Source organism: Rhinoderma darwinii, chromosome 2 (assembly GCF_050947455.1).
Source record: "Rhinoderma darwinii isolate aRhiDar2 chromosome 2, aRhiDar2.hap1, whole genome shotgun sequence".
Lineage (NCBI taxonomy): Eukaryota > Metazoa > Chordata > Amphibia > Anura > Rhinodermatidae > Rhinoderma > Rhinoderma darwinii.
Window position 1 is genome coordinate 369,754,700 of NC_134688.1, and position 25,601 is coordinate 369,780,300.

At 42.6% G+C, this 25,601-nt stretch overlaps 1 long non-coding RNA gene across 1 annotated transcript in view; it reads right to left on the minus strand.

Moving 5' to 3' along the window:
- Positions 1 to 845: 845 nt before the first annotated feature.
- The window catches only part of LOC142741356 (uncharacterized), a 47,314-nt gene continuing 22,558 nt past the window's right edge, over positions 846 to 25,601 (minus strand). The window contains exons 2-3 of the long non-coding RNA XR_012881108.1: positions 12,380 to 12,442; positions 846 to 935 (exon numbers count right to left, since the gene is read on the minus strand). This is a non-coding gene — a long non-coding RNA (uncharacterized LOC142741356). The remainder of the gene's footprint in view (positions 936 to 12,379; positions 12,443 to 25,601) is intronic.

The following is a 25,601-nucleotide window of genomic DNA, read 5'->3' on the forward strand; positions in this document are numbered from 1 at the left end:
CGAAGGAAACCCCGAAAAAGTGAGCCCAGTTTGAAAACTTAGAATAAACGTTTAAAAAAATAAGATAAACGTATGAATAAATTGACAACTGGGCGTTACCATTCAGTTTATCAAAGGGGTGTGTCCCTAAACCATCTCACTGTCAGCACAGATTGGACTTGTCAATCTGTGTGGGGACACTCTCTCCCAACTAGTAACACCCAGTTAATTTTCCCCCATAAATTCCTAGGAAGAAGAAAATATACTCCAGAATTGTTATTTCACAGGGAATACAAGTATTTACTAAAACAGACATGTCAGGAGAGGTCCTTTTTAATTAGAGGGGTTTTCCACATTGACAAAATCGAGGACCTATCCACTGGATGGGTAATCAGTATATGATGGGTACGTGTCCGACACCCAGACCACGCACCGATTCAGCAATCCGGCTGCCGGAAGCAGGTGGCTCCGGTCAAACAATAGCGGACAAACTGAGGTATTGCAGATCCGCTCCTATTCAAATGAATAGCAGCAGAGCTGCAGTTCCACCGAACAGCTTCCGGCTCCAACTACTACATCCCGTTCCAATCAGGTGCACGGAGGCAGCCGGAGTTGCGGATCGGTGCAGGGTCCAGATGTCTGACATGCACCGATCATATACGGATGAACTATCCGGTGGACAGGTCATCAGTTTTCAGAAAGTGGACAACCCCCTTTAAGACTATTTGAAAAGTTGCTTTACTTTGTTATTTTCTGGGGATTGTAGCAATAAATAAAATGAATGCAAAGGAAAAACCCAAAACACTCCTTTAGTTTTAGGTTTAAACTATTAGTCTATGGTTATTTATTAACAGATTTTTACTTACCAGTGCAGATTTCCCAACTCCTCCAGAACCAAGAACCACGAGCTTGTACTCGCGCATTATGGTTTTTGGTTTGTCAAATACTGATGCAAACTGTAGGGTGGAAGAAATAAATAAAATCCATTAAAAAAGCCTTTCCACACTTATTTGTCTGTTTTAGGCCTCATGCACATGACCGTAGCCATGACCGTAGCCATGTGCACGGCCGTGATTTTCGGGTCGGCCAGCAGCGGAGTGTCACCCGCCAACCGCCCGCAAAATGCGGGCCGTGCACATGGCCGTGGCCATTATTTGCTATGAGCCTGGACCGCAGAACACAGACGTAATAAGACTTGCCCGTTCTTTCTGCGGCCCAGGCTCCTGGGCCATGCATGGACCGTGAAAACCACGGCCGTGTGCATGGCCCCATAGAAATGAATGGGGCCGCAATTCTCCAGTGGATTTTCGGGGGAATTGCGGCCGCAAAAGCACATTCCTTAGTGATCATTCCATAATTTATTCTTATAGAGCAATAAGTGATTTCAGATTTGTGGAGATTGGGCAGATAAAACAGAACAGATAGGAGATGGTTATATATCTGAATACCAATGCATGTGATCTGTAAATTGCACAGTTTGTTAAAGTGTCTTCAAAATCAGAATATATTATAATGTTAAAGGGTTTTTCCCATAATTGAAGGTAATATGAAGCGCAAAAGGGGCAGCCAGGTAAAATCCGTTCTCGGGATGGGTGGGGGTCCAAGAGGTGGAACCCCCACTGATCAGATATTTATCACCTATTCTGTGGAGGTGATAAAAAAATTATAGGAAAACCCCTTTAAATTCTATTTCAGATTAACACGAGGTAACATCAGTTACTAGAAATCCAACTGATTTACTATTCTACAAACAGAACAAAATACCCAACTATAATCCATGTAAAATAAATTAGCTGCACGTAATGAAAACCTACTCTGAATACATAGGACTTTTAGGGATTTCTCAGAGGACATGTCTCTTCTTTGCCAAGTTCCAATGCAATGTTGTTCCAAGCAATTCCTCCATGTCCCGGCTTAGCAGAATTATGCCTTTTTATGGCAATCTGTCTCCCTATAACTTCGGAGATACTTATTCACCCCTCCCGTTTCTCCCTGACAAATAAGGAAAATGACGGTCTGCAATAAACATCTTTGTTCCTATGTTTATTCGGTCTCCTTCATACCATCAATCATGCTGCGGATTTCTGTATCAGTAAAAGTAATGGAGTAGCCTTTCTACACCATAGTTGGAGTAAATTAATATTAGGAATGGGCACTACGTATTCCAGAAAAATTAGGGGTGGGGGGGGGGGCACGCGATTGGTACATCTGCAACAGTGTAACAATTCCATAATAGTAAGAGCACTTATGGCCATGATCAGAATGGCGGATTATTCACGTAAATGGACTGTACAAACATGTGGATGGAGTTTTCAAAACCCCATCCACACTTAGCGGAAAAAACGCCACAATATGAACATGCTGCGAGATTGCAGCGAAATCCATAGTGAACTTCTTCCACTATGTCTGGCCGTAGCCTATATTACAGATTTGGCGCATCTTGCTACACATGTCAGACACTTCTCTTTTTTACGCCACCTCTTGGCTGGCTTTATTCCAGTATTTTGCGCAACAATTGTGGTTCACACCATTAATAAATCTGGTGCTTTTTAGGACTCTACTAGCCATGACCCATTTTCTAGACATTTTCAAAACAGTCTAGTGAGAGGTAACATCTAAAACAGTCTTTTGCAGCAAGAATTTAGGAGAATTAAGAACAAGAAATGTTTCTGATTGTTGAGGATCACTGTTAGGGTATGTGCACACACACTAATTACGTCCGTAATTGACGGACGTATTTCGGCCGCAAGTACCGGACCGAACACAGTGCAGGGAGCCGGGCTCCTAGCATCATACTTATGTACGATGCTGGGAGTCCATGCCTCTCCGTGGAACTACTGTCCCGTACTGTAATCATGTTTTCAGTACGGGACAGTTGTCCTGCAGCGAGGCAGGGACTCCTAGCATCGTACATAAGTATGATGCTAGGAGCCCGGCTCCCTGCACTGGGTTCGGTCTGGGACTTGCGGCCGAAATACGTCCGTCAATTACGGACGTAATTAGTGTGTGTGCACATACTCTTAGGCTGGGTTCACACGAGCATGTTACGTCCGTAATGTACGGAACGTATTTCGGCCGGAAGACCCGGACCGAACCCAGTGCAGGGAGCCGGGCTCCTAGCATCATAGTGATGTATGATGCTAGGAGTCCCTGCCTCTGCGTGGAACTATTGTCCCGTACTGTAATCATGATTACAGTACGGGACAGTTGTCCTGCAGCGAGGCAGGGACTCCTAGCATCATACATCACTATGATGCTAGGAGCCCGGCTCCCTGCACTGGGTTCGGTCCGGGTCTTCCGGCCGAAATACGTTCCATACATTACGGACGTAACATGGTCGTGTGAACCCAGCCTTAAATGGCAGACCGGGAATAATAAGGATTTGGTGGTCAGGGATTTGTGAAGAAGTGTCCATTGCGGTGCTGCATCTTGAGAAAAGCACTCGTTTAAGGAGTGCAGCAATTCCGGCTCTTTATTTAGGGTTTTAATCTTTCACTTTAAAGATACGCTCTTGGTTTTAGCCTAAATATACGCACGCAAGAAGAGCTCAGAGTGAATAAGGCCTTCCTTGCAGACAGACACACCAATGAAACACAGCAATTGTGCAATACTGCGCTACAAAAAGTCTTCATGTAGCCCCATCCTTACTGCAAACCTGACAGATTCTGGCTAAAATTATCATTTGAGTGACTTAAAATTGTTTGCGTCAGTTCAAAATCGGCGCCAAAAATCTGTGTGATGTGGAAACCATGCCGAAAAACGACCAAAATCAACCTTTATTAATTTCAAAGGGAGGCCGAGGCATTTTTCCCAGGCGGCTTATAGCATGTCCTTTCTTGCCACGGTTTCCACCTCTGACCTCATGCGGCACTGCTTTGAGCGTTTGTGGTTTGCGGCCCTCGCGTTCGATTAAACGGCCGCTGGCGAAAAACACAGCAAAAAGAAAAAATGTGGAAAGATACGCGCAGCCAGTTCAAAATCCGCCTTAAGATTCCTGAAGAAATTCTGGGGCAGATTTTTTTTCTGCCTGCAAAAAACAGTGTGTGAACAGGGCCTTAAGCTTAGGAGCCAAATAAATGTTATTGTTTATTTACATAATTACATGTTAACCCCTTCATGACCAGCCTATTTTAGACCTTAATGACCAAGCCATTTTTTACATTTTTCCATCGTCGCATTCCGAGAGCTATAACCTTTTTATTTTTGCGTCGACATAGCTGTATAAGGTCTTGTTTTTTGCGGGACAAGTTGTACTTTTTAATAGCACCATTTTGGGGGACATATTTATTGATTAACTTTTATTAACTTTTTTTTGGGGGGGGGGGGGGGGGAATAGAAAAAAAACCTGAAATTTCGCCACTCTTTTTCGCGTCTTAAATCAACGGCGTTTACCGTGTGATATAAATGACACAATAAGTTTATTCAGCGGGTTGTTACGATTGCAACGATACCAAATTTGTATCTTTTTTGTGTGTTTTACTACTTTTACACAGTAAAAACGCTTTTTTTTCAAAATTATTTGTTTTTGTGTCTCCATATTTGAAGAGCCGTAACGTTTTAATTTTTTCGCCGATGCGGTTGTACGAGGGCTTTTTTTTTGCGGGAAGACTTGTAGTTTTTATTGGTACCATTTTTGAGTAGATGCGACTTTTTGATCACTTCTTATCACATTTTTTTAAAGTCAGGATTCACAGAAAACAGCAATTTTTCCATAGTTTTGTATTAATTTTTTTACGTCGTTCACCGTGCGTGTTAAATAATGTAATAGATTTATAGTCGGGGTCGTTACGGACGCGGCGATACCAAATGTGTAACTTTTTTACTTTATTTTTTTAATAGTAAAGCATTTTGTATGGGGAAAAGCTGGGTTTTTCATTTTTTTAATTAACTTTATTAAACTTTTTTTTTACTTTACTAGTCCCACTAGGGGACTTTAATATGCGATTCTCCGATCGCATTTATAATACACTGCAATACTTTTGTATTGCAGTGTATTACTGCCTGTCGTTTAAAACGGACAGGCATCTGCTAGGACATGCCTCCGGCATGATCTAGCAGGCATTCGCTCCAGGCAGACCTGGGGGCCTTTATTAGGCCCCCGGCTGCCATTGGAGACACAGACACTCGGCGATCGTATCGCCGGGTGTCGGTGGGAGAGAGAGGGAGCTCCCTCCCTCTCTCCAAAACCACTCAGATGCGGTGCTTGCTATTGTGCACCGCATCTGAAGGGTTAAACGGGTGAGATCGATACTAGGCAGAGCAGGGACGCTCCCAGCCCTCAGCTGCCTCTGGCAGCTGAGAGCAGGGAGTTTTGACGCTCCCTGCTCTGTTTACTTTATCCTGATGCAGTGCCGTAAAAAGGCATATGAATCAGAATAAAGCCCGTTAGTGGCCACCGTTAAAAGGCGTATTGGCGGTCACTAACGGGTTAATGACCGCCAATACACCTTTTCACGGCGGTCATTAAGGGACTTTAGTCTAGGCCGTCGCCTTTTCACGGCAGCCTAGTCAATGGCCTGCACGGGCTCCTGCTCCAACGGTAGCGATTGAAGCTACTTCGTTCGTTGTCGTTTAACCCCTTAAATACTGGTCATTTGCGACCACTGCATTTGAGTTGTTTACAGAGGGAGGCAGCTCCCTCTGTCAATCACCGGCGGCCCGCAAATGCAATTTGGAATTGCAAAGGCCCCCAGGTCTGCCCCGGCTATATACCCATTGGGACGTGCAAATGCATAGAACAATGGCTAAAATGCTGGGTTTTTTTATACCCCCCCAAAAGTTAATTTAAATAAATACTATATACCTTTAAAACGGTGCCATTGAAAAATACAACTCATCCAGCAAAAAAATAAAAGACATTGTCTACACTAGACTGTGGAACTGACCGGTGGCAGCGTTTAAAAGAGACATTATGTCAGTACACACACGCCGGATACAAAACTTCCTACACTTACTAATCATGAAAAAAGAACCATTCATGCTTGCCCTTATGGCTACCTTACACGGAATGCTTCATGTTGCCAGGATCCTTTAAAGAGGCTCTGTCACCAGATTATCACATCCCTATCTCCTATTGCATGTGATCGGCGCTGCAATGTAGATAACAGCAGCGTTGTTTTTTTTTTTGTTTTTTTTTAACTATAATTTTTGGCCAAGTTATGAGCACTTTTATATTTATGCAAATGAGCCTTTCCAATGGACAACTGGGCGTGTTTTCTCTTATTTCCAACTGGGCGTGTTTTCTCTTATTTCCAACTGGGCGTGTTTTCTCTTATTTCCAACTGGGCGTGTTTTCTCTTATTTCCAACTGGGCGTGTTTTCTCTTATTTCCAACTGGGCGTGTTTTCTCTTATTTCCAACTGGGCGTGTTTTCTCTTATTTCCAACTGGGCGTGTTTTCTCTTATTTCCAACTGGGCGTGTTTTCTCTTATTTCCAACTGGGCGTGTTTTCTCTTATTTCCAACTGGGCGTGTTTTCTCTTATTTCCAACTGGGCGTGTCTTGTGTTTGTAACATCTGGGCGTGTTTACTTGTTTTACTAGCTGGGCGTTGTGAATAGAAGTGTATGATGCTGACATATGATGCTGACAAACACTTCTATTCACAGCGCCCAGCTAGTAAAACAAGTAAACACGCCCAGATGTTCCAAACACAAGACACGCCCAGTTGGAAATAAGAGAAAACACGCCCAGTTGCCCATTAGAAAGGCTAATTTGCATAAATATAAAATTGCTCATAACTTGGCCAAATATTATAGTTTAAAAAAAAAACAAAAAAAAACCAACGCTGCTGTTATCTACATTGCAGCGCCGATCACATGCAATAGGAGATAGGGATTTGATAATCTGGTGATAGAGCCTCTAACTGTAGAACACCAAGTATTGAAAATAGTCTCACTTATGCATTATTCTCAAGCACCTATATGGATACCTTCCAAACACTAAAACAGAGGTTGGCTAAGAATCTGTTCACATCCGCATCAAGCTACGTAATATTTGACAAAAAAAAAAACAGCGCTGCATACAGAGACATTTCTGCCGTCTTAACGACCGACGCAATTTCAGAAACCGATGGAGCCCATTATAAGTCAAAGTGCTCCATCCTGCACCAGTGGTATCGGATGTACGACGTATCTGGTAGAGCGCTGTGGCTTCCATTAAGATAGAAGCCTCAACACAAATATGAAAATAGCCTTACACAAAGATAAAGCAATAGTTTGTAAACTGAATCAGAAAGGAAAACAAAGTTATAATGTCATTGAGACGTCATCATTTCAACTTTTATTTGCTGTTCTATAAAAGTATCTGTTTTTTACTGTGATCCTTCTATTCCACACTAGAACTGTTAGTGTGAGATATGTTCCTGAGAACAATCTGTTACTGTTGACATCTAGAGCATTGTTTTCATGCCTTCGCACTCCTACACTACATTTTCTAACAAATGGTGCAGACATACGAAACAAACCATTACTGTGCCTTTCATAAAACAATGCTCACATCTATCAAAATATTAAGTCATTCTTAAGACCTTCGTGTAGAAATGTTGCTGCTATATTGTTCCAACCTACTGCTGAGGACAAATTCAAGAAATTCTATGGCTTCATGCACACGAACGTAAAAACGGACGTAATTACGAGCCGTAATTACGGGCCCATAGACTTCTATTGGCCACGGGCCCATAGACTTCTATTGGCCACGGGTACCTTCCCGTATGCTTACGGGAAGATTCGCGTGCCGTCGAAAAATATAGAACATGTGGTATTTCAGGCCGTAATATCGGCACGGGCAGGCCCATAGAAGTCTATGGGGCTCCCGTAATTACGGGTGGCTACCTGTAATTATGGGAGCGTTGCTAGGCGACGTCGGGATAGTCACTGTCCAGGATGCTGAAAGAGTTAACTGATCGGCAGTAACTCTTTCAGCACCCGGGACAGTGACTACCGCTGGAGTTAATAGTATTAAAAGTTAACTTACCCAGAACTCTTCTTCCTCCAGTCCGGCCTCCTGGGATGACCGCTGCAGCCAATTACAGGCCAATCATAGGCTGCAGCGGTCACATGGACTGCCGCGTCATCCAGGGAGGTCGGACTGGATGTCGAGAGGGACGCGTCACCAAGAAACGGCCGGGTAAGTATGAATTTTTTTACTTTTACTGCGGAAAGGGCTGTCCCTTCTCTCTCTATCCACCACTGATAGAGAGAAGGGGCTGCCGATTAGTGTAGTGCAGTGCAATTTTGCAGCGAAAACGTGCCCGTAAATACGAGTGCAATACGGGTCGAATACATGTGACCAAGGACCCGTATTTACGGGAGGACAAAAATACGCTCGTGTGCATGAGGCCTTAGTGTATTAAAGATAGTCAATTACTTTGGGTTTACATTAGGTATGGTTTATAGGAGTCTGTTGTAATACATAGGGCTCCAGACTGCAACTACTTCTCCCTATATACTTATTACACTTGCGGTACCACTGAGTGGCTTCTATTAACATCTGAGGTGCACTTTTGGACTGAACCATCATCACAGGACCGCCAGAAGGCTTTAGTAGAAGCATAGAAAAGGAGATGTGCACGCAGACTTTTACTCCGACCACCCTTCTATAGTATCAGGCCAGCCAGCTGACCCAAACACCAGCCAAGCAGGTAATGAGGGTAGAATTGGCAGGGAGGCCACAGGGAACGAGAGATCCAACCACTCAGATTCTCCCTCATGTATGCGGCTGAATGGACACATTACCTATTTGTACCGGACCAAAATTCTGCAACAAGGAATCGAACAAACGCAAGTAGAAATTCACAATGAAGATCTTAATAAAGAAAAAAAATTTGCATGCATTGTAGTTTGTTGCGGATTTCCAGTGCGGATCATATTGACATGACCAAACAGCGCAAAAAAATCTGCAGCACATTTTAACCCCTTAGTGACCAGCCTATTTTAGGCCCTAATGACCAAGCAATTTTTTAGTTTTTTCTATAGTTGCATTCAAAGAGCTAGAACTTTGTTATTTTTCCATTTGACATTGCTGTACGAGGACTTTTTTTTTTCCGGGATTAGTTGTAATTTTTAATGCCACCATTTTGGGATACATATTTTTTGATTAACTTTTTTTATGGGGGGGAATAGAAAAACAAAACAAACTCCGCTGTTCTATGTGTTTCAAATTCTCACTGTTCACTGTGCAGCGTAAATAACACGTTACATTTATTCTATGGGTCGGGGCAATTACGACGATTCCACATATGTACAGTTTTTTTTATGTTTTACGACTTTTGCACAATAACACTTTGAACTAAAATGATTTGTTTTTGCATCGTCACTTTTCCAAGAGCCGTAATTCTTACATTTTTCCGTCAATGCAGTGATTTGATGGCTTTTTTTTTGCGGGACAAGATGTAGTTTTGATTGGTACTATTTCGGGGTACATAGGACTTAATGATCAACTTTTATTATGACTTTCCCAAAGCATAATTGCCTGTCTGTGTAAATCTGACAGGCCATCTATTAAGACGTGCCATAGCCAGGGCAGGCCTGGGGGCCTTTATTGGGCCCCCAGCTGACAGGACACCCGATCGGAGATCCGCAATTGCATTTGTCAGACAGCCGAGCCCCTGCTCCAGCCTGCGTGGGACACCCAAGCAGGACTTAGACTTGGCTTACGTGAAAAGGCAGCGGTTTAGCCGGAGACCCCTTAAGGTATGTGCACACGACCTATTTTCAGACGTAATTCAGGCGTTTTACGCCTCGAATTACGCTTGAAAAGACGGCTCCAATACATCGGCAAACATGTGCCCATTGCCTGCAATGGGTTTTACGATGTTCTGTGCAGACGAGGTGTAATTTTACGAGTCGCTGTCAAAAGACGGTGCGTAAAATTACGCCCACGTCAAAGTGCATGACACTTCTTGGGACGTTATTGGATCAGTTTTTCATTAACTCCAATGAAGAACAGCTCCAATTACGACCGTAAAAGACGCCGCGAAAAACACAAGTACATGCAAAAACATCTGAAATTCAGGAGCTGTTTTCGCCTGGACATACCCTTAGTGATCACTGTGAAAAGGCGTATTTGTGGTCACTAAGGGGTTAAGGCAGGAGTAAGCAACCTTGCTGAGACAGAGTTCTACTGTAATACAGATCTGCCATGATATATATATATTTTTGTACACAGAAAAGAAGCGGCCCTGTTTAGGCAATACACTACTTACACAGAGTGCTATTTTCACATCATGATTTTGACTGTTCTCTCCTATATATCTGCCAATCACATTGTATGGATACAATCACACTAAGGGCACGTTCAGACGTGGCGCAATTTTACCTCTGCAAATGTTGGTGCAGATTTGGGCCAATTACGCAACGAATCTGCACCAACATTTGCATATTTGACAGGTAATTCAGACGTTGCAGATATCACAGCGGACTTGCCACAGATTTCAGTTTTTGCATTGCAAAGGCTGAAATCCGCAGTGAAATTCCACTTCTCCGCAATGGAAAGAGCATGCTGCGGAGGGAGACATCCTTTGGCTCTGTCATATTGGACACACATTTCCCTCCTGCTTTGTGTGTTTGCGCTTTACCGCAGATGCAATTAGAATTTTTTGTATTTATTTTAAAGCACCATTAACTTACAGGACACTGTGCACATGAAATACAGGGGGTTGGATGCGTAACATGCACAATAGAAACAATTACAATATGAGCTAATTAAATGACGACAAGATGGAGAGGACCCTTTCCCCGAGGGCTTAAAGAGGCTCTGTCACCACATTATAAGTGCCCTATCTTGTACATGATGTGATCGGCGCTGTAATGTAGATTACAGCAGTGTTTTTTCTAAAGAAAAAACAATCATTTTTGACAAAGTTATGACCTATATTAGCTTTATTCTCGCGAGATTACACTGCAAGATGTCATTTACAGCGAGATCTCACTGTGCTGTAGTCTCACAGAGACGCTAGAGAGGTGTCAGGATTCTGAATACATATCCCGTCCTGGCTGCAGGTAATGTACGTTCACTGTCAGGACACTTGATTAACGTTAATGTGTGTATGTGGCTGCACATAGCGATATAACTATATCACTATGTGCTGTGTAAATGTAGAGTGTATGGCGCTGTTTGGTCAGCATCATACACTTCTCTCCACAACGCCCACTTGGTGAAAAAGTAAAAAACACGCCCAGTTGTCCATTGAGAAACTCATTAGCATAAAGCTAACATAGGTCATAACTCCGTCGAAAATTATTGTTTTTCTAAATAAAAAATACTGCTGTAATCTACATTACAGCGCCGATCACATCATGTACTAGATAGGCCACTTATAATGTGGTGACAGAGCCTCTTTAAAGAGGATCTGTCACTAGTTTAATAATGCCCTATCACCTAGCTAATCTAATAGGCGCTGTCGCTAGTGAAAATTGGGTCCCAAAATAATTAATTATTTTAAAAGTTATGAGCTTATTTTCTAAATCTGCAAATAAGCCTATACTTGACAAATGGGCGTCAATACCAGCGATTCTCCTGAGGTGGAGCTACAACTCTGACGCTGTCCTATCAGCATGAAGCTACTTCACACGGTGTGAGAGACTGGGGCTGGAAGGAAGGGGGATCACTTCAAATAGCCATATCTATGGCTGTGGTTCTGGTGTCATATGAAAAATGAGATTATAATCTTTCATACGACACCGGGATTGCAGCTCTATCTGTGACACAACCGGAGATATCACCAGGTGTGAATGGAAGCTGTATACTATATTATCATGCTATGTTGCTGGGAAGGGAAGGGGGAGAAGTGGAAGACAATTGGACAGAACCAGAGAAAACATTAAACCGCCCAGAGTGAAAAGAAAGCTATCTCCTATTTGGCTATTATAGCCAAATTAGCATATTTATAAAAATGCTCATAACTTTGCAAATAAATGTTTTTAAAAAAAATAAAGTATATAAAAAAAAAAAAAATCAATGCAGTTAGCATCATAGCGCCGATTAGATAGGAGATAGGTCATTCATAAACTAGCGACAGATCCTCTTTAAAGTCTACGAAATGCAATGAATGGGAGGCAATAGTTAAAGTTTCAGTAGAATAATACAACCTGGAGGAAGATATAGAATATAGCCCCTTCCTCAGAGACCAGGAAGTGATAGAGCCTTCTGTGTGTATAGTGCTGCTATCCTGCCTTATCTAGGCATCTAGACTTACAATTTTAACCGTTATTTACTCCCCAACCTCTTATGAGATGACTAAGATAACCCTTCACCATTCTAGACAGCAAAGCTAAAAAGTGAGCAACTAAAAACTGGAAAGGTCAGCCTTGTGTGTGCTCCAGAGGTCAGTATGAAGAAAAAAACAAAACACTTTGTGACATATGCCATTGTCTCACAGAAATAAATCTACATGACACTTACTTGCTATCCTGAGCATGTAAACAGTTTCTGCTTCGTGTTTTTTGGAACAATAGTGTCAAAGACCTACAAAATAAAAAAGGAACAAATACAATGATTGGTTAGTAAAAAAAAAAAACTAGGCATTGCCTCTTTATCCACAATTTATTTGAAACGTGGACACTTCTGGTAATAAGAACTACTGCTAAAATTTCTGCAGCGTTTCCGCTAAAACTAGCAGACATTCCACTGGATAAACCGCAACATTTCCTGCGGTTTTTTTTACTGCAGAAAATGGTGCTGGTTTTGCTGCGTTTTCTTCCAAGTCTATGAGATAGTGACATCTCCTCTGAAAAACGCAGCAAATAAGTCCACTTTCCGTAGCAGGAATTGAAATGCTGCAGAATAAAAAATGTACAAAAAAAATTAAAAAAGGAAGCATGGGAATTTCGGGACAGAAATTTTACGCAGTGTGTGGATGAGATTTGTTAGATCCCACCCACTGCTACTGTATGCCGCGTTATATTTTCTGCCCGCATTTCCGGGGGGAAAATACGCAGCAATTCTGTCATGTGTGGAAAAGCCCATACAGGTCACTGAAACTAACAGGAACATTTGCAGGGGAACACGGGCAGCTCGCAGGAAGAGGCACTCAGCACCGCACTCAGCACCGCACTCAGCACCGCACTCAGCACCGCACTCAGCACCGCACTCAGCACCGCACTCAGCACCGCACTCAGCACCGCACTCAGCACCGCACTCAGCACCGCACTCAGCACGTAAACGAATCCAGTTTTCAAAGAAAGAAACTGCAGCACTCAAGATAATCCAAAGAAGTGTATTGGATTTATTCACCAAGCATAAAAACACTTGCAACGTTTCAACCCATGAATGGGTCATGGGTTGAAATGTTGCAAGTGTTATGCTTGGTGAATAAATCCAATACACTTCTTTGGATTATCTTGAGTGCTGCAGTTTCCTTCTTCGATTGCATATTGATTGTCTCCCTTGGACCTGGGATTCTCTGCTGCGTGCACCACCCATGTTTGGGTAGTTGTCCTTTCACACTGAAGAATTTTTTGTGGCTGTGCTGCTGTATTGCTGAATATAAACTAATGCAGCTTGTCTTTTATACAGAAGAGAATTTGGCAGGTCCTCTAACATTAAACTACATTATAGATATGGCAGCTTTATTCAGACAATGGTTGCCAATATAGCTCACAAATCAATGCAGAGATTTAGGTTAAGACTACAAGGCAACAAAGTCTAATGCAAATCGCAAATCCAAAAAAATTACAAAAATTCTGTCACAATAGTTTTTTTTATAGAAGGGAATTTCACACAGTATTCTCTTTTCACTTGCTGACATGTCAAAGTGTGAATAAGTACATTTGATCAGAATATTGCACAGTTTCCACTATTCCCATATACTTTGAATGAAGCGGCAGGGCGCATACTCGATCACCGCTCTATTCAATGTCCTCCTTACTGCAGTCGAGCAGTGAGGAGGAACAGGGTGTTCGGAACTCCGTTCTCACGATCAGTGAGGGTCCCAGCGGTGTGGTCCCCAACAATTAGAAAATTAGCACTTGACTCTAGTACAACCCCTTTAATACCATCTAAGGCCCCATGCACACGACCATATTTTTTCACCCGTAATTACGGACCCATTCATTTCTATTGCCCAGACACCTTTCCGTAATTTTTACAGACGTGTGTCAGTGCTGAAAAACTATAGAACCAGTTCTATTCTTGTCCGTAATTACGGCAAAGACTCTCCCATAGAAGCCTATGGGCGCTTCTGTAAATATAGATGGCTACGGATGTGCACAGTAAACTGTCCGTATTTACGGAAGCGCTGCTATGCAACATGTTGGTGACATCATTTACAGCCTCCCTCTTTATTAGGGATCTGTATATACGGATGCATTACAGACCATATTTGTGGATACTGTTCCATATATACTGATCAGTTACGGATGACCACGGTTCCGTATTTACGGACAGTTTTTACTGATAGATGAAAGATAGATGGTTGCGTGCATGGGGCCTTAAAGTTAGAAAGTAAAAAGCCCCATGCACGCAAACGTATTTTTGCGGCCGCATTTAAACCGCAAATCTGCGGGTGACTTGCGGCCCCATTCATATCAATGGGCCCATGCACACGACCGTGGTCTCCACGGTCTGTGCATTGCCCGAGATTCTAGACTGCACAAAGCTAGGACGTCTTATTACGGCCGCATTTTGAGGTCCAGGCTCGTTGAAATTAATGCACACGAAAATTGTGCACGGCCCGTGATTTGCAGGCTGCCGCGGGTCACACTCCGCGGCCGTCCGTGCCGCAAATCACAGCCCGTGCGCACCACTACGGTCGTGTGCATGAGGCCCAAAACAAAACCAGAATGACAGAAACTGCGCAAAATTGATCAGTGTGGCACAAGCTGTATGAGAAGTTTGGCGCATCTTAGCATGCATACTTCAGATATTTTGTCCCAAAATCTTTTTACAAATGACGCAGGCCCTTGTTAAATCTGGTGCATTTTACTGGTTAGCCACGCTCCTTATCAAAACGGTTTATGAAGGTGCAAAAATGTAAAACACAATAAATTTGACGCACAGCAAGTACGCCAGTTTTTTGGTGCATTTTGTACCAGAATTCTGTCTCACTTTGCCTAGATCTCCACCAATGTCCGTTTGACAGGTAAACATTTGGACCGTATGCCACACTATTGCATACAGTGGGGTATGTGTTTCTTTTTCTTGGTGGTGGAGGTACAAAAGCAGTGCTTTGCTAGACTTTGCCCACAGTAGTCACAGTACTGTAACTTCTCTTGCATTAAACTCATCAGGAAGGGCATGTTCACACTGAAATACGCAGGAAAATAAGTAGAGTGTACAACGGCCTCAATAAATAACCTACGGCTAGCTTTATATAGTCACCATCTTTAGGCTACATGCACACGTTGCATATTTTGCTGCGGAAGATACGCAGCAAAACCAGTTTTTCAGCGCATTTTCCGGTTGCAGATTTTGGTGCGATTTTCCTCTGCACTAGGAATTCGGAGATAGAATTTGCAAGCAGAAAACGCAAGATAAATGGACATGCTCTGGATTTTAAAAAAAATGCACCACAGGTAAATTTCAGTTACAAAAAAATATTGCAGCGTCTACACGAGATTTCCTGGAATCTCATTGTCTATGCTAGGGATGTCACGATACCAGAATTTGGACTTCGATACCGATACTTAGTTTAGTATTGCGATTTCGATACCAATTTCGATACTTTTGCCAACAGTAATAAAAAAAAATTCTTCCGTTTTCTGATGTGAGGCACGACGTGTGATGAATTTTGAACGCGCCTCACATTAATAGTAATTAATCCCATCATGTTTCTCAGTCATAATGGGTTAATGTGTGAGGTACATGATGGGGTTAATTACTATTAATGTGAGGAACATGGAGGTTAAATTCATCGCACCTCGTGCCTCACATTAATAAGTGAATGAAAGCCGTGTTTATTTCATTTTTTTACAGCGCACACATCATAAATGATGCAAAAAAATTGTTGTCCGCGCCAATACTGAATGTGTGTATTTTATGTATTGAGACTTATTTTAATGTTTATTGTAAAAAAGGTGAATGTGTGTTTTCTTTTAAATTTAACAATACTTTGTTTTTACTTTATTTTTAAACTTTAATGTACTGACATATATCAGATATGTGGCAGTACATTAGCCGGTGGACGGATAGCACACAGGCAGTTAGGACATACTTGGGTATTTCCTAACAACATGAAATATGGTAAGACAGCCCTGGGGTCCGTCAATAGACCCTGAGCTGTCTGCCCATATATGGTATGGCCCTCAATCGCGTCACAGAAATTCCCTGTGACGCGATCCAGGGGCATCCCCCCTTCTCATTTTCTCCTGAATGCTGCAGTCAGCTGTGATCGCAGCATTCAGGGGAATAACGGCAGAGATGAGAGGTTTCTCTGATCTCCGCCGTTATAGAGTGGGGCTGCAGCTGTGTAATACAGTCATTGCCCCGCTCCTGATAGGAAGTGCGCGCGTGGTCAGCATAAGGAGATGCGGCCGGCGCTGCACTAATGAGCGGCAGTTCAGGCACTGGAGACAGAACATGGGGGTGTTTTGCAGCGCGCCTGCCATGTTCTGTCATCAGTGCCGCCGCTCATTAGTGCAGCGCCGGCCGCATCACATCATCCTGACCCCGCGAACTTATGACTCAGGAGCGGGGCTGTGGCTGAATTACACAGCCGCAGCCGCGCTCCCATACATTCATGTATTACTATACTGAGCTGTGCGGCTGCGCAGCTCAGTATCGAAATACAGGAAATAGCGGTATCGAACCGTTTAGGGATGCACAGTATCGAAACCGTATCGAAGTTTCGATGCACCGTGCATCCCTAGTCTATGCTGGTACTGTATTATGCTGCAGAATTGCCGCATGCAAAACTGCACGTAATACGCATCGTGTGCATTAACCCACAGTCACCACCTTCCTAGTCGCAGTCAATCTGCGAATATTACTCCACAGGTAGAGATAATGCATCCCGGAGATCGCAAAACATCTTCAGAACTGCAGCCTCTTTACTGCAGTGTTCAGTACTCCACCATAAGGGTATGTTCACGAGCTTAGCAAAAAACTTCTGAAAATACGGACCGGTTTTCAAGCGAATCAGCCCGACTTTCAGCAATTTTTCACAGCGTTTTTTCTATAGTCAATGAAAAACAGCTCAAGTAGTGACTTTTTCAGAAGCTTTTTTTACGCGGCCGTTTAAAAAAAAAACACCCCGTCGGATCAGAATGCCGTTTTTACAATTGAAATCAATGGGCAGATGTTTGGAGGCATTCTGCTTCCGATTTTTCAGCCAAAATAGTTTTGAAAGAACGCAGCACGGGTCAATTTACGCCATGAATATTACCACAGCGTGGACATGATTCCCTGGCAAAACCGCAAGTAATACGCATTGCATGCATTGACCCGCAAGGTGGAAACTACTGCAATCAAAGGCTATCAATGCTTGCATCTCCCAAAAACAAGAATGATCCACATTTTGCTTGCTTTATACCAAACAGCAAATGTGGCAGTTCATGTGCAGCAATTTACCATTGTGTGTGCATTAAAGGCGTTCCGAGGGGGCCAGTGAACCAAAAGAGTAATGGCAAATTACATTCAACATGAAAAACCAGGGAACTTTCCTAAAGATTTTACACACACACTTTAGAAAAGTGGCATGAGCGGTGCAAACAGTACAAGAGTAACTTTATTTTTGCGCAAAATGTGCCTTTTGCATTTTTCTACGCTAGGAAACTGGCGTAGAACTAGTAATACATTCCCACCACTGAGTATTTGCTGGGGAATCTGCATCAAAATTCTGCAACAAAGTGCAGCTCACTCCTAAGGGCTCATTCACATGAGCATGAATCTCGCCCGTGTGCTGTGCGGTGAAAGCACAGCACACAGCCCCATTGATTTCAACGGGGCTATTCACACGTATTTTTTACTCAGCGTGCGTGTACTGCGTAAAATACTGCATATCCTATATCAGTGCGTTTTCACGAACCTAGTCGCCTATTGAATTCAATGGGTGCGTGAAAACCACGGACAGCACACGGACACTCATCCGTGTGCCGTCCATGTTTTACGCATCAATTACATTGAAAAAAACAAAAAACAAAGTGCTTGCGAATGCATGAAAAACAATACATATCTGCACCAAAATTCACATGTGCATGATCCTTAAGCGTACAATACACTTCAGATAAGTAGTCTGAAGTGTTAATTTTGGTTTGATTGGCCAATGGCCTAACGTGGATGGTGGCCTCCCAATTGTTCCCAGTCAGATGTTGGGTAAAAGAATGTAGGATTTCTACATGCGCTAACCTTTTTTTTCCCTCCAGATGAGCTTATTCTCCTCTGCCCCTAAAATGTTCCGCTAACAGCTCATCTCAAGTGTACAGTCAGCTTTATGGTTTAGGCAGCTAAGCATTTACCCTCTGGGCAGAGCTTCATAATATATGGAGTATAAACCTCAAGTCCCCTGATAAAATAAGAGTAGAAAACAGCGAAGTCCACAAGCCATTTCTGTGCATATTTAACCCCTTAATGACCGCCCATAAGCCTTTTCACGGCGGTCATTAGTGAGCTTTATTCTGATGCAATAGCCTTCTCACGGCGCTGCATCAGAATAAATAGAGAAGGGAGCCGTTAAATCTCCAGAGGCAGCTGGGGGCATTCCTGCTCGAAAGTGTGAGATCGATATTAGTATCGATCTCACCCGTTTAACCCCTCAGATGCGTCGCTCAATAGCGAGCGCTGCATTGGAGTGGTTTTGGAGAAAGGGAGGGAGCTCCCTCTCTCTCCCACCGTCACCCGGCGGTAAAATCGCTGTGTCTCCAATGGCAGCCGGGGGCCTAATAAAGGCCCACAGGTCTGCCTGTAGTGAATGCCTGCTAGGTCATGCCGGAGGCATGGCCTAGCAGATGCCGGTCCGTTTTAAACGGATAGGCAGTAATGCACTGCAATACAAAAGTATTGCAGTGTATTATAAAAGCGATCGGATGCTCGCATAGTAAAGTCCCATAGTGGGACTAGTAAAAAAAAAATAATTAATAAAGTTAAGTGAAAAAAAAAAAAAACTGAAAAACCCACAAAAAAGTTGCACATATTTGGTATTGTATCGTCCGTAACGACCGCGACTATAAAAGCTATTACATTATTTAACCCACACAGTGAACGCCGTAAAAAATAAAAGAAATGGAAAAATTGCGGTTTTCTGTGAATCCTGACTGTGATCAAAAAAGTGATCAAAAAGTCGCATCTACTCCAAAATGATACCAATAAAAACTATAAGTCATCCCGAAAAAAAAAAAAAAAAGAAGACCTCATACAACTGCATCGGCAGAACAATAAAAAAAAAAGTTATGGCCCTTCAAATATGGAGACACAAAAACAAATAATTTTGAAAAGTTTACTATGTAAGTAGTAAAACATACAAAATCTATCCAAATTTGGTGTCGTTGCAATCGTAACAACCCGTTAAATAAAGTTATGGTGTTATTTATACCACACGGTAAACGGCGTAGATTTAGGACGCAAAAAAAGAGAGTGGTGAAATTTCAGGTTTTCTACCCCCCCCCCCCCCCCAAAAAGTTAAATCCATAAATAATAATAAGCTCCCCAAAATGATGCTATTAAAAAAATACAACTTGTCCCGCAAAAAACAAGACCTTATACAGTTATGTCGACGCAAAAATAAAAAAAAAAGTTATAGCTCTTCGAATGCGACGATGGAAAAACTTAAAATATGGCTTGGTCATAAGGCCCCAGAATGCAAACAGGGGGAAGGAGTTAACCCCTTAATGCTCAGCGACGTACGGAATATTACGTCACGGGAGTAACGGCCATGTTGGCAGTCTTCCCGACACATGCAGGAGCTGTGACAGCTGCTGTCTCGTATGGGCCCAAACGGCAGTTTAATCGCCACAAATGGGGTATTGCTGCATTCAGGAGAAATTGGGCAACAAAATTGAGTATTTTGTTCCCTGTGAAAATAAGAAATGTTGATGAAAAGTGACATTTTATTGGAAAAAAAATTCATTTTTTAAATTTCACAGCCCAATTCAAATACGTGCCGTGTAAAAACTGTGGGGTCAAAATGGTAACAACAACCATAAATGAATTCCTTGAGGGGTGTAGTTTCCAAAATGGGGTCACTTTTGGGGGATTCCTACTGTTTTGGCACCTCAACACCTCTTCAAACCTGGCATGCTGCCTAAAATATATTCTAATAAATAAAAGGCCTCAAAATGTACTAGGTACTTCTTTGCTTCTGGGGCTTGTGTTTTAGTCCACGTGCACACTAAAGCCACATGTGGGACATTTCTAAAAACTGCAGAATCTGGACAATACATATTTAGTAGTGTTTCTCTGGTAAAACCTTCTGTGTTACAGAAACAAAATTAATACAATTGAAATTCAGCAAGAAAAATGAAATTTGCAAATTTCACCTCCACTTTGCTTTAAAGAGGCTCTGTCACCAGATTTTGCAACCCCTATCTCGTATTGCAGCAGATCGGCGCTGCAATGTAGATTACAGGAACGTTTTTTTTTTTTAAAAACGAGCATTTTTGGCCAAGTTATGACCATTTTTATATTTATGCAAATGAGGCTTTCTAAAGTACAACTGGGCGTGTTTAAAGTTAAAGTACAACTGGGCGTGTATTATGTGCGTACATCGGGGCGTGTTTACTACTTTTACTAGCTGGGCGTTGTGAATGGGGTTGTATGATGCTGACGAATCAGCAGCATCCACTTCTCTTCGTTACCACCCAGCTTCTGGCAGTGCAGACACACAGCGTGTTCTCGAGAGATCACGCTGTGACGTCACTTCCTGCCCCAGGGTCATGCATCGTGTCGGACGAGCGAGGACACATCGGCACCAGAGGCTACACTTGATTCTGCAGCAGCATCGGCGTTTGCAGGTAAGTCGATGTAGCTACTTACCTGCAAACGCCGATGCTGCTGCAGAATCAAGTGTAGCCTCTGGTGCCGATGTGTCCTCGCTCATCCGACACGATGCAGGACCTGGGGCAGGAAGTGAGTGACGTCACAGCGTGATCTTTCGAGAACACGCTGTGTGTCTGTGCACTGCCAGAAGCTGGGCGTTGTGAAGAGAAGTGGATGATGCGGATTCGTCACCATCATTCACTTCTATTAACAACGCCCAGCTAGTAAAAGAAGTAAAAACGCCCAGATGTACGCACACAATACACGCCCAGTTGTACTTTAACTTTAAACACGCCCAGTTGTGCTTTAGAAAGCCTCATTTGCATAAATATAAAAATGGTCATAACTTGGCCAAAAATGCTCGTTTAAAAAAAAAAAATAAAACGTTACTCTTATCTACATTGCAGCGCCGATCTGCTGCAATAGGAGATAGGGATTGCAAAATCTGGTGACAGAGCCTCTAATTCCTGTGAAATGCCTGAAGGGTTAAAAAAAAACTTTCTAAATGCTGTTTTGAATACTTTGAGGGGTCTAGTTTTTAAAATGTTGTTTTTTCAGGGTTTCTAATACATAGGCCCCTCAAAGCCACTTCAGAACTGAACAGGTACCTTAAAAAAAAGGCTTTTGAAATTTTCTTAAAAATATGAGAAATTGCTGTTTATGTTCTAAGCCTTTTAACGTCCAAGAAAAATAAAAGGATGTTCAAAAAACAATGCCAATCTAAAGTAGACATATGGGAAATGTGAACTAGTAACTATTTTGGGTGGTATAACCGTCTGTTTTACAAGCAGATGCATTTAAATTCTGAAAAATTCTATTTTTTATAAATTCTCTAAATTTTGCAATTTTTCACCAATAAACACTGAATATATCGACCAAATTTTACCACTAAAATAAAGCCCAATGTGTCACGAGAAAACAATCTCAGAATCGCTTGGATAGGTTTAAGAATTCCGACGTTATTACCACAAAGTGAAATATGTCAGATTTGAAAAATGGGCTTTGAGCCTTAAGGCCAAAACTAGGCTGCGTCCTTAGTGACCAGCCCATTTTAGGCCCTAATGACCAAGCTATTTTATTCGTTTTTCTATAGTCGCATTCAAAGAGCTATAACTTTTTTATTTTTTCGTCTACATAGCTGTATGAGGACTTGTTTTTTGCGGGATTAGTTGTACTTTTTAATAGCACCATTTTAAAATTATAAAAAAAACCTGAAATTCCACCATTGTTATATGCGTTTTTAAATGGACGCCGTTCACTGTGCGGTGTAAATAACATGTTACCTTTATTCTATGGGTCGGTACGATTACGGCGATACCACATATGTAGAGTTTTTTTATGTTTTACGACTTTTGCACAATAAAAACACTTTTGAACTAAAATTATTTGTTTTTGCATCATCGCTTTCCAAGAGCCGTAATTTTTTTATTTTTCTATCAATGTAGTGATTTTTTCGACTTGTTTTTTGCGGGACGAGACGTAGTTTTGATTGGTACTGTTTTGGGGTGCATGGGACTTATTGATTCATTTTTATTATGACTTTTTTGGGGGGCAATGGAAAAAAATTGCAATTTCGCCATTGTTTTTTGCGTTTTTTTTTACGGTGTTCACCTTGCGGTTTAAATTACATATTAACTTTATTAATGGCGTCATTACGGTCGCGGCGATACCATATATGTGTACTTTTATTTATTTTTTACACTTTTACTAAATAAAACCACTTTTTATGGAATAAAATAGATTTTTTTACTGTACTTTTTATTAATAATCTTTATTTCACATTGGTGACTTATTTTATTAGTCCCACTAGGGGACTTAACTGTGCGATCATCCGATCGCTGCTATAATGCTTTGGTATACTTCGTATACCAGAGCATTATTACCGGTCAGTGTAAATCTGACAGGCAATCTGTTAGGACGTGCCTCTGGCGCGTCCTAACAGGCATATGTCCAGGGCAGACCTGGGGGCTTTTATCAAGCCCCCGGCTGACATGACACCCCATCGGAGACCCGCGATTGCATTCGCGGGCCGCCGATGAGTGACAGAGGGAGCGCACTCCCTCTGTAAACAAAGTTAAATGCTGCGGTCGCTATTGACTGCGGCATTTAACGGATCTATTTTCACCACGTTCGCAGCGATTTTAGCTTTATGCTAGTTTCTTAATGCCCAAGTGGGCGTGTTTTTACTTTAGACCAAGTGGGCGTTGTACAGAGGAGTGTAGGACGCTGACCAATCAGCGTCATGCACTTCTCTCCATTCATTGAGTCAGTGCATAGTGACACTGGGTTGTTCACTATGTGCTGTCTTATACTGACATGTTATCGTTACTGAAGTGTTTAGACCATGACTAGACATTCCTTCCAGCCAGGACGGGATGACTATTCACAATCCCTGCACTTCGTTAACAGTTGTTTGGTACTTACAGCAGAGCAAAGCGTAATCTCACTGTAACCGCTCATTTACAGCGAGATCACGTTTCTGTGGTACTTACAGCAGAGCAAGCATAAACGAAGTGCCGGGATTTTGAATAGACACCCCGTCCTGGCTGGAAGGAATGTCTATTCACTGTCTAAACACTTCAGTAACATTAATGTGTCAGTATAAGACAGCACATAGTGAACATCGCAGTGTCACTATGCGCTTACTAAATGAATGGAGAGAAGTGCATGACGCTGATTGGTCAGTGTCATACACTCCTCTGTACAACGCCCACTTGGTCTAAAGTAAAAACACGCCCACTTGAGCATTAAGAAACTAATTAGCATTAAAGAGGCTCAGTCACCAGGTTATCAAATCCCTATCTCCTATTGCATGTGATCGGCGCTGCAATGTAGTAACAGTAACATTTATTTTTTTTTTTTTTTGAAAAACGATCATTTTTGGCCAAGTTATGAGCAATTTTATATTTATGCAAATGAGCCTTTCTAATGGACAACTGGGAGTGTGTTTTCGCTTATTTCCAACTGGGCATGTATTGTGTTTGTAACATCTGGGCGTGTTTACTGGTTTTACTACCTGGGCGTTGTGAATACAAGTGTTTGCCAGCTAGTAAAACAAGTAAAACACGCCCAGATGTTACAAACACAATACACGCCCAGTTGGAAATAAGAGAAAACACGCCCAGTTGTCCATTAGAAAGGCTCATTTGCATAAATATAAAATTGCTCATAACTTGGCCAAAAATGATAGTTTTTAAAAAAAACAACAAGTTACTGTTATCTACATTGCAGCGCCGATCACATGCAATAGGAGAGAGGGATTTGATAATCTGGTGACAGAGCCTCTTTAAGCTAAAATCGCTTTCTAAATAAAAAGCACTGCTGTCATCTACATTATAGCACCCATATCCTTATGTAGGAGATAGGGCACTTATGTGGTGCGAAAGCATCTTTAACCCCTTCCCGCATTTTCACGTACATTTACGTGACGGGAGCTGGTGTTTCCCACAACTCCACGTAACTGTACGTGAAAGAGATGGTGCAGGAGCTGAGCCAGCGACATCACCGCCGGGTGACAGCTGTATGTTACAACTGGCACCCTGAGGTATCGGCCAGGACCGGAGCTAGCCTCCAATCCGACCGATTAATCCCTCACATGCTGCGTTCAATAGAGATCGCAGCATGAGGAGTTTATAGCCACCGGCACCCCAGCAACGTGATCGCTGGGTTGCCGGTGGCTGCAAAGGTGATCGGAGGCCTAATACTTACCTCCCGGTCTGCCAGTAACAGAATCCTCCTATGCCCCATCTTCGGCGGGGCCCAAAAGGCTTTCAGTACCATCGGCAAGATGGCGCCGGCTCAGCTTCTGGCTCAGAAGCTGAGCCGGCGTCATCAGCAGTGGGTGTCCGCTTTATGTTACAGCAGACATCCCACTGTAAAGGCAGGAACCGGAGCTAGCTCCGATTCCTGCCATTAACCCCTTCAATGCAGCGATCCAATGCAATCGCTGCATCAAAGTGGTTTGTATGAAATCTGCAGCCTGCCATGCGATGGCAAGGCTGGCGACTGCTACTATGGCAACAGGAGGCCTAACAATGGCTTCCTATATGCCGTTACGGAAGCCGATTAGGCCCCATCCGGAGGCGGAGCCCGATCGATCGGCTTGCTGTCAGTGAACTACTGACAGTTCTAATACATTACGATTACGCTATTCATCCGGTCAAAACGACGGAACCCTTGCACAGAGACAAACTGAAACCATTGGCATCGGATCCGTCAAATCAATGGTGATGGAAACGGAAACCTACGGTTTCAGTTTGCGTCAGTCAGGGTTTCTGTTCCGATGGAAAGGTCAGACGGAACAGAGCCCGGACGCAGTCTAAGGGATAAGCTGAGACCTCTCAATGTCCATGATGAATGGATTAAATGCATACAAACAAGTAAAAAAAAAAAAAAATGCTGTAGAACGTTGAGCCTTCAGGTACTTACACGCAATGCGGTTAAATCACTGTTTATTACCGCGATTTTGCAGCAAAATGACACCAACAGTGGTGGTTTATGGTAATTCTGAGTGATGTGAATAACCCCTTTATTTGAATGAGAAGGACTGTTAAGTCTTCCAACATCGCCAACTTATGGCAGAAGACACAGCCGGCAAAGTGGGAAGTCCAGTTGCTAAAGCAACCACATGACGCCACAAAACTCTCCTGCAAGAAAATCTTTATATCAGCCACCATTGTCTTCTAATCTGCAAATTCAGTTATGCGATTAAAAACTA